This window comes from Pinus tabuliformis, chromosome 1_1 (assembly GCF_031772625.1).
Source record: "Pinus tabuliformis cultivar Carrire ecotype Pingquan chromosome 1_1, CPIR1, whole genome shotgun sequence".
Taxonomy (NCBI): Eukaryota; Viridiplantae; Streptophyta; class Pinopsida; order Pinales; family Pinaceae; genus Pinus; species Pinus tabuliformis.
The window spans coordinates 384,787,008-384,793,299 of NC_142297.1; the positions used below are offsets into that span (position 1 = coordinate 384,787,008).

Here is a 6,292-nt window from a genome sequence, read left to right on the forward strand (position 1 = left end):
TTTTCACTCTAATAATAACAAAGATTTCAATTTTTTTCCCGCCCAAGCAAAATAACTCTGCCCCTTTGCGAATAAATCTTAGTTACATTAGTAAACAGGGCAGCCCGCCCCCGTAATCCCCACGCAGCGTACTGACATACCAAGGGCCGCCCACGTGGTACGTGTAAACATGAAAACATGAAAGTCAAGCTTCAACAAATTTTTGGGTGGTACCGTTTATTAATGCACTAACTTGTTTTTGGGGCCGCCCGCTCGGGGCTGGGCACTGGGCCGGGAGCATAGAGTTACATGTGATACCTAAATTCAATGTAAGATTATTTTATTATTAATAATAATTAAAAAGTATATTATATAGATAAGATTTTCATATAACCACATTAAATTTTCCTTTTTAAGTATAAAGTTACATGTGATACCTCAATTCACGTGGTATAAAGTCCAAAAAAAAAAAGAGTTGCTTGCAAAATTTTGCTAAAAAGTCAGTGGAAGTTTTTGAACAGTCACACATACTAAAAAAAATCACATTTATGATTAAACACTTTAATCTCAAAAGAATAACTCGTCTGCCCAACAGGGCGTCCACACTATGTCATCCTCGCATCATTGATGATGTCATTCATGTAAATTTAATACATGAAAACTTCAAAACTTGACCCTGGTTGGGAGTGTAGATGGTTTTCAAATCCGAGTTTGGAGTTCGCCTACTTCTATATAAGGCAGGCTATGCAATTGTATTTCTCACCTCTTGCTTACGGAATTTGCCCTACTCCAGTTCTAGGTATGGTTGTATATTTCTAATCTGTGAGATATCATTGATTTGCTCATATTCATATTCACAGTAACTGAAGCCGTTTTTCTTGCAGTAACGGAATTTGCTCATAGTTCTAGGTATGGTTGTATATTTCTAATCTGTGAGATATCATTGATTTGCTCATATTCTATGTCCACGTTAAGCATCGATTCACAGTTACTTATCAATGTCCACGTTATGTATTGTTGAACTGAAGCCGTTTTTTCGCAGAAGTGGGAATCTTCTTGCCTTCGAAGGAAACAGCGGCGACAAGAACTGAAGCCGTTTTTCTTGCCTTCCAGTTTCAATATCCGTAAACCAACAACATGAACAACAGGTTCAACAGCGGCGACAAGAACGTCATTGGCTCCAACGCCCAGATTCATGGGAATCCCATTTTCGGCGACAACAATAACAACAACAATCCCGTCGTCGGCAATCCCGTCGTCGGCACTCCCGTCATCGGCAACAATAACGACACCAAGAGCAACAACACCATGAACAGCAACAACAAAGGCGGCGGCAACAACAGCCCGATAAATTTGTAGAGCAACTTATGACACCAGGTAATGGCAACTTAACTAGACCAACTTATACTAAGTGGCTTTTGTTTTCCTCTCTGAAATTTATGCTTCGCTTTTGCTTCACTACTGCACTATATGCACAAATATGTCATCGTTACTAATTTTGGCATGAAATATGTCATGAATTTCTTTTCCTTACGGTTAATTACATTGTCATTGCAGGGCAGGTATTGTCATTGCAAGGTAGTATAGGAAAGAATAAATGCAGTCAAAGATTATCTGTTTATCTAGGACTGACTATGTGTTGATATATAGTTAGTTTAGAGCCAAATAGTCTACTCATTCTCTTATCAATTCAAGGTTTTGATTAAGTACATTATTATTGCATGCCAGGTATGAGAGAATAAATGCAGTCGAAGATTCTCTGTTTATCTAAGACTGACTATGTAAGATTCTCTGTTTATCTAAGACTGACTATGTGTTGATATATAGTTAGCTTAGAGCCAAATACTCTATTTACTTATAAATAGAAGAAGATGGGCCGGTATATTGTAATTCTGATTTATGTAATGAGCAAAACCTACCTGAGTGGTTACTTTGTTTTAATGATTTTATGGTCGGGTTGTGATATCTCCTAATAAGTAGTTAATTGAATAATTAATTAAATAAACAAATTGAATAAAAAATTATCAATCAAAATTAAATTTAATGTATATATTCATTTAAATGTATCTAATTAAATTTAAGTGTACCTATTGTTACATATTTATACATATTTATGTGATATCTTGCTTCATATTTCTTCACTGCAGTACATGCAGTTAAATATTTCTTCAGTGTAGTATATGCACAAATATGTCATGGTTCACTATGGCAAGTATGATAAAGAATAAATGCAGTGGAATATTATCGGTTTATCTAGAACTGACTATGTGTTGATATACTGTTAGTTTACACTACTACATAAAGGAGGGTTTTAAGACAATATTTGAGACAATTTTTGGGTAAATTGTCTTAACTTAAGAAAAAAAAAAATTATGTATTGTTTTAAATATTGTGGTTCAGTGGGTGTCCATATCCAAAAGACTGAAAGAAAATGAAGATCAAGTGTGGGTTTAAAAAACCACTATTTTTCTCAATTCCGCTCTTAAAGGCTGTAACAATCATTCTCAAGCAACCCATGGACATGCAAAAATTCAATCAATCCACAAATGCACCAATAAATCAAAAAAACTAAATCAAAAAAACTATACATAGAAAAAAGAATAGGCAAATTGTTTTAAAAAATGATAAGAAAAAACCAATTTAAAAATAAATAAATAAAATAAAATAACCAAAAAAACAATTTTCAGAATGCATAAGAACTTACCCTCTCAAGCTCATCCTGGATTTCCTGCAACTTTTCAATGGAGAGAACAAGCTCACCGTCTATGTGCAACACTACTTCCATAATTAAGGATAGCTCATCCTGGATTTCCTGCAACTTTTCAATGGAGAGAACAAGCTCACCGTCTATGTGCAACACTACTTCCATAATTAAGGATAATTTATATTCTTTTTTCCTTTTAATCAGAACAAATATTGTTTTTAAAAATATTTACATTTTTCACTTTAACAATAATAAAGATTACAAATTTTTTTTCCGCCCAACCAAAATAACTCTGCCCCTTTGCGTGTGAAGAAATCCAAGAAGAACTCCTCTGTCACATTGCGCGTGCGAATAAGTCTGACATACAAGGTCTTGTTTTGGGTGGTGTAAGTTGTTTTGGGGCGGCCCGCTTGGGGCCGGCCACGTGGGCCGCCAGTCCCGTATCAAATGTAACGGCGCGTAATATGACATGGTGCAGGACGTTGGGGCGTGGGCCGGGTCCACCGCCGGTGGCCCGCCCACCCCATGAAAACATGAAAGTCAAGCGACAAGACTCATTAATGGAATCTCGTACACATTAAAGTTTAGGGGCGGTAACCATGATATGACATGATTTGATTTGATTAAAGTTTAGGGTGGTACCGTTTATCCCCGCGCGGTGTACTGAACTATGCGCGCCCACCCACCCCATATGCGCGCAGGGAGAACTGAAAATGACATGCCGCTCTCGTCAAATATTTTCCCTGGAGTTGTGGAAAAACTAACTGCCCTAATTATGAAGGTCTTTATCGGAGTTGTCTATAATGCGATTTTTTGAGATTCCGGTGACGGAATCCGGCGGAAGAAATTGAGATCAAATCATGATTTGTTGCAGTGAAAGTGGTTTTTTAACTGCATATTCGGATTCGGCACCTTGAAAAACCCCTAGGACGCTTTCATTGTGCAGAAACTAGTTATCAAACTTGGATTTCAATAAATTACTGCCGGATTTTCACCGGAAAAAATCGCCAGAAAGGCTTTCAAAAAGTCGCGTTAAAGACTACGGCGTCTTTATCTCTTCATGTCGAATTACACGAGAATATTTATAAAAGTCTTAATCAACACAAGATGCTACTATTTTCCTTGAGGGTATCTCCAATCCATTCATAACAATATCCCATAACATTTTTGTACAAAGCACGATGCCCACAGTAATTATTGGTTGTTTTATATTTTGACATGATTCCCATTTTTATTTATTTTCCTTCTCGAGCTCTTTTCTATAACCTTAAAATTAAATAATAATAATAATAAAACAAAACCAAATATATAATAAATTATTCATTCAAAATAAATAAACTAAAAAACTTTATCCATAACAATATTCTAAACAAAACATCTGATCGATATTTATCTCATATCAACTATTTACCATAAACATGTTTGGTATGCATCAAAACACATCATTTTTTAATTTTATTATTATTAAAATAACATTTTTAATTAAATATGACATTATTTCAAATATTTTAAATCGAAGAAATGGTTAATTCCATTAAATTTTGATTTATGTGTTTGATACAAAATTAAAAGAACTTCAAAATAAAGATAAGATCAAGATGACTTTAAAATAAAGCAAAATTGAAATGACTTTGAGCCGTACTACAAAGATTTTTTCAAATAAATAATTTAAAAGCATTGATAAAAAATTATATTAAATATTTATGTGTTATCCAAAGACACAAAGGAAGGGGAGGGAGCCATTCAGAGAAGGAGGGCATAAGGAGATATGGTCAGGCGATAAGTCCCATTTCTCGCACTCCGATTCAAGCGGATAATAACTAGTTTATTTTAAATTTATTGTTTTGATTTCAAAGAGAATCTTAAAAGAGATTGAAATGACTTTGACCTGCACTAAAAAGGTTGTTTGATATTTTTCGAATCTACAATTTTTTTAAAAATATTAATAATATAATAATTGTTTAAAAATATTAATAATATAAAATTATATTTCATAATTTAATTTAAACTAACATAAAAATAGTGATTAGTGATCAACTAATTAGGGAAAAAAAAATACATTTAAAAAAATCTTAAAATTAATTAAAAATCATTTTTTTTGAACAAAAAGTCAAAAGCAAGGCTCCAAAATAAATAGGGAGAGCAGATCTTCAAACGGCTAGGTTTATCATCAACGATTATATAAAGAATAGATTATATAATGTTAATAAGTCAAAAGTAATAAAATAATATCCTAATTTTAGAGAATAATAACTAATTAAAATATATTATATATTAGAATGTTATATTTATTTAATTAAAATATTTTCATTAGGATATTAAATTAAATAATTTAATTCCTTTTTAATTTTTAATTTATTTAATAATATAGATACTTGAAGGGGTTTTTATTTTTATTCTAATTATATATTAGAATGTTATAATATTCATTTTATTAAATATTGAATTACTTAATTCTAACTTCATTTAATCCAATGAAAAAAAAAATCAAGTTTTATTTATATTTTTATGTTATAATATTAATTTCATTAAAAAAAATAAAAAAATTTAAAGTTCTATTTAATATATATATATATATTTTATATATTGAAAGAAAACAATTATTTATTAAATGATTAATAAAATTTAAGATTATGTTTGGTATATTTTATTTAAATTATTTTAGGAATTTAATGGAGTAAAATACAATTTTGTATTTTAAATTAATTAATATTAATATAGTGTACAATATTAATATTAAGATAATATAATTTAAGTTTTTAAAGTAATTTTAATAAAATTATTTATTAATTTACTATTATATGATTTTTTTTTTTTAAGTTTGAAAATGGTGTGGCTATATTATTGTCATATACATCCATCACTGTTTATCTAAAATCTCATAAACTATTAATAGATATTTAAAAAATACAAGTTAGTAGTTATAATTTATCAACATATTTTAGAATTTTTAATGGAGTTGTCTAATGAGGCGGAGGAATTGCCCGAGTGGCCAAAAGTCGTTGGAATCCGCTCAAAAAAAATTCAAAAAATCTTGTAGAGGCAGTGTATGAATCGTGTTTTTGATGGTGGAAATGGGTTCAACGCCATCAAAAACGACTAGGACACCTAAAATTTTGAAGTTTAACAATTATAATTTGGATTTACAAAAATCTTTGCCGGATTTTCTCTAAATATAATTGGAATTTCCATAACTTTCTAGGCAACTCCTTCGCCTTGTTAGACTTCACGATTTCTAATATTAGAAATTTATATACTTCAATTTGAAAATTTATATAGAATGATAATTAGGCCGATAGGCCTTCCTATGCATCAACAATTGTCAACACTTTTAACCTGAACCGTTTGATCAAGTTTGATAGTTTCAACCGTTGATTTGAAGTTCACTGCTTTTTCCAAATATATGAGTTGCTTTCTTTTCACCTCCAGTTCTGCTGTGCATTGAACCTGGCCCTTTGAGTTGCATTACTGCTTTTTCCAATTCTTTTATCTCTTGAAGATATTTTCACTGTGGAAGATATTTTAGATTTTGAGGTCGAGAAAGCATTTCACGAAGCAACTGAAGCCACCGCCTATAGATTCATTATGCCTTTCCCTGTATGGAAGGCA

At 31.4% G+C, this 6,292-nt stretch overlaps 1 long non-coding RNA gene across 8 annotated transcripts; it reads left to right on the plus strand.

Moving 5' to 3' along the window:
- The first annotated feature begins 641 nt into the window (after window positions 1-641).
- On the plus strand, window positions 642-1,920 carry LOC149213250 (uncharacterized). 8 transcript variants are annotated; one of them, XR_016250803.1, is made up of 4 exons: window positions 651-778; window positions 864-888; window positions 1,022-1,356; window positions 1,537-1,600. It is a non-coding gene; the product is annotated as an uncharacterized LOC149213250 (long non-coding RNA). The 8 variants fall into 8 exon arrangements; XR_016250801.1 differs by lacking the exon at window positions 864-888 and having other exon boundaries at window positions 642-778; XR_016250798.1 differs by lacking the exon at window positions 1,537-1,600 and having other exon boundaries at window positions 709-778; window positions 1,008-1,344.
- Window positions 1,921-6,292: the final 4,372 nt, after the last annotated feature.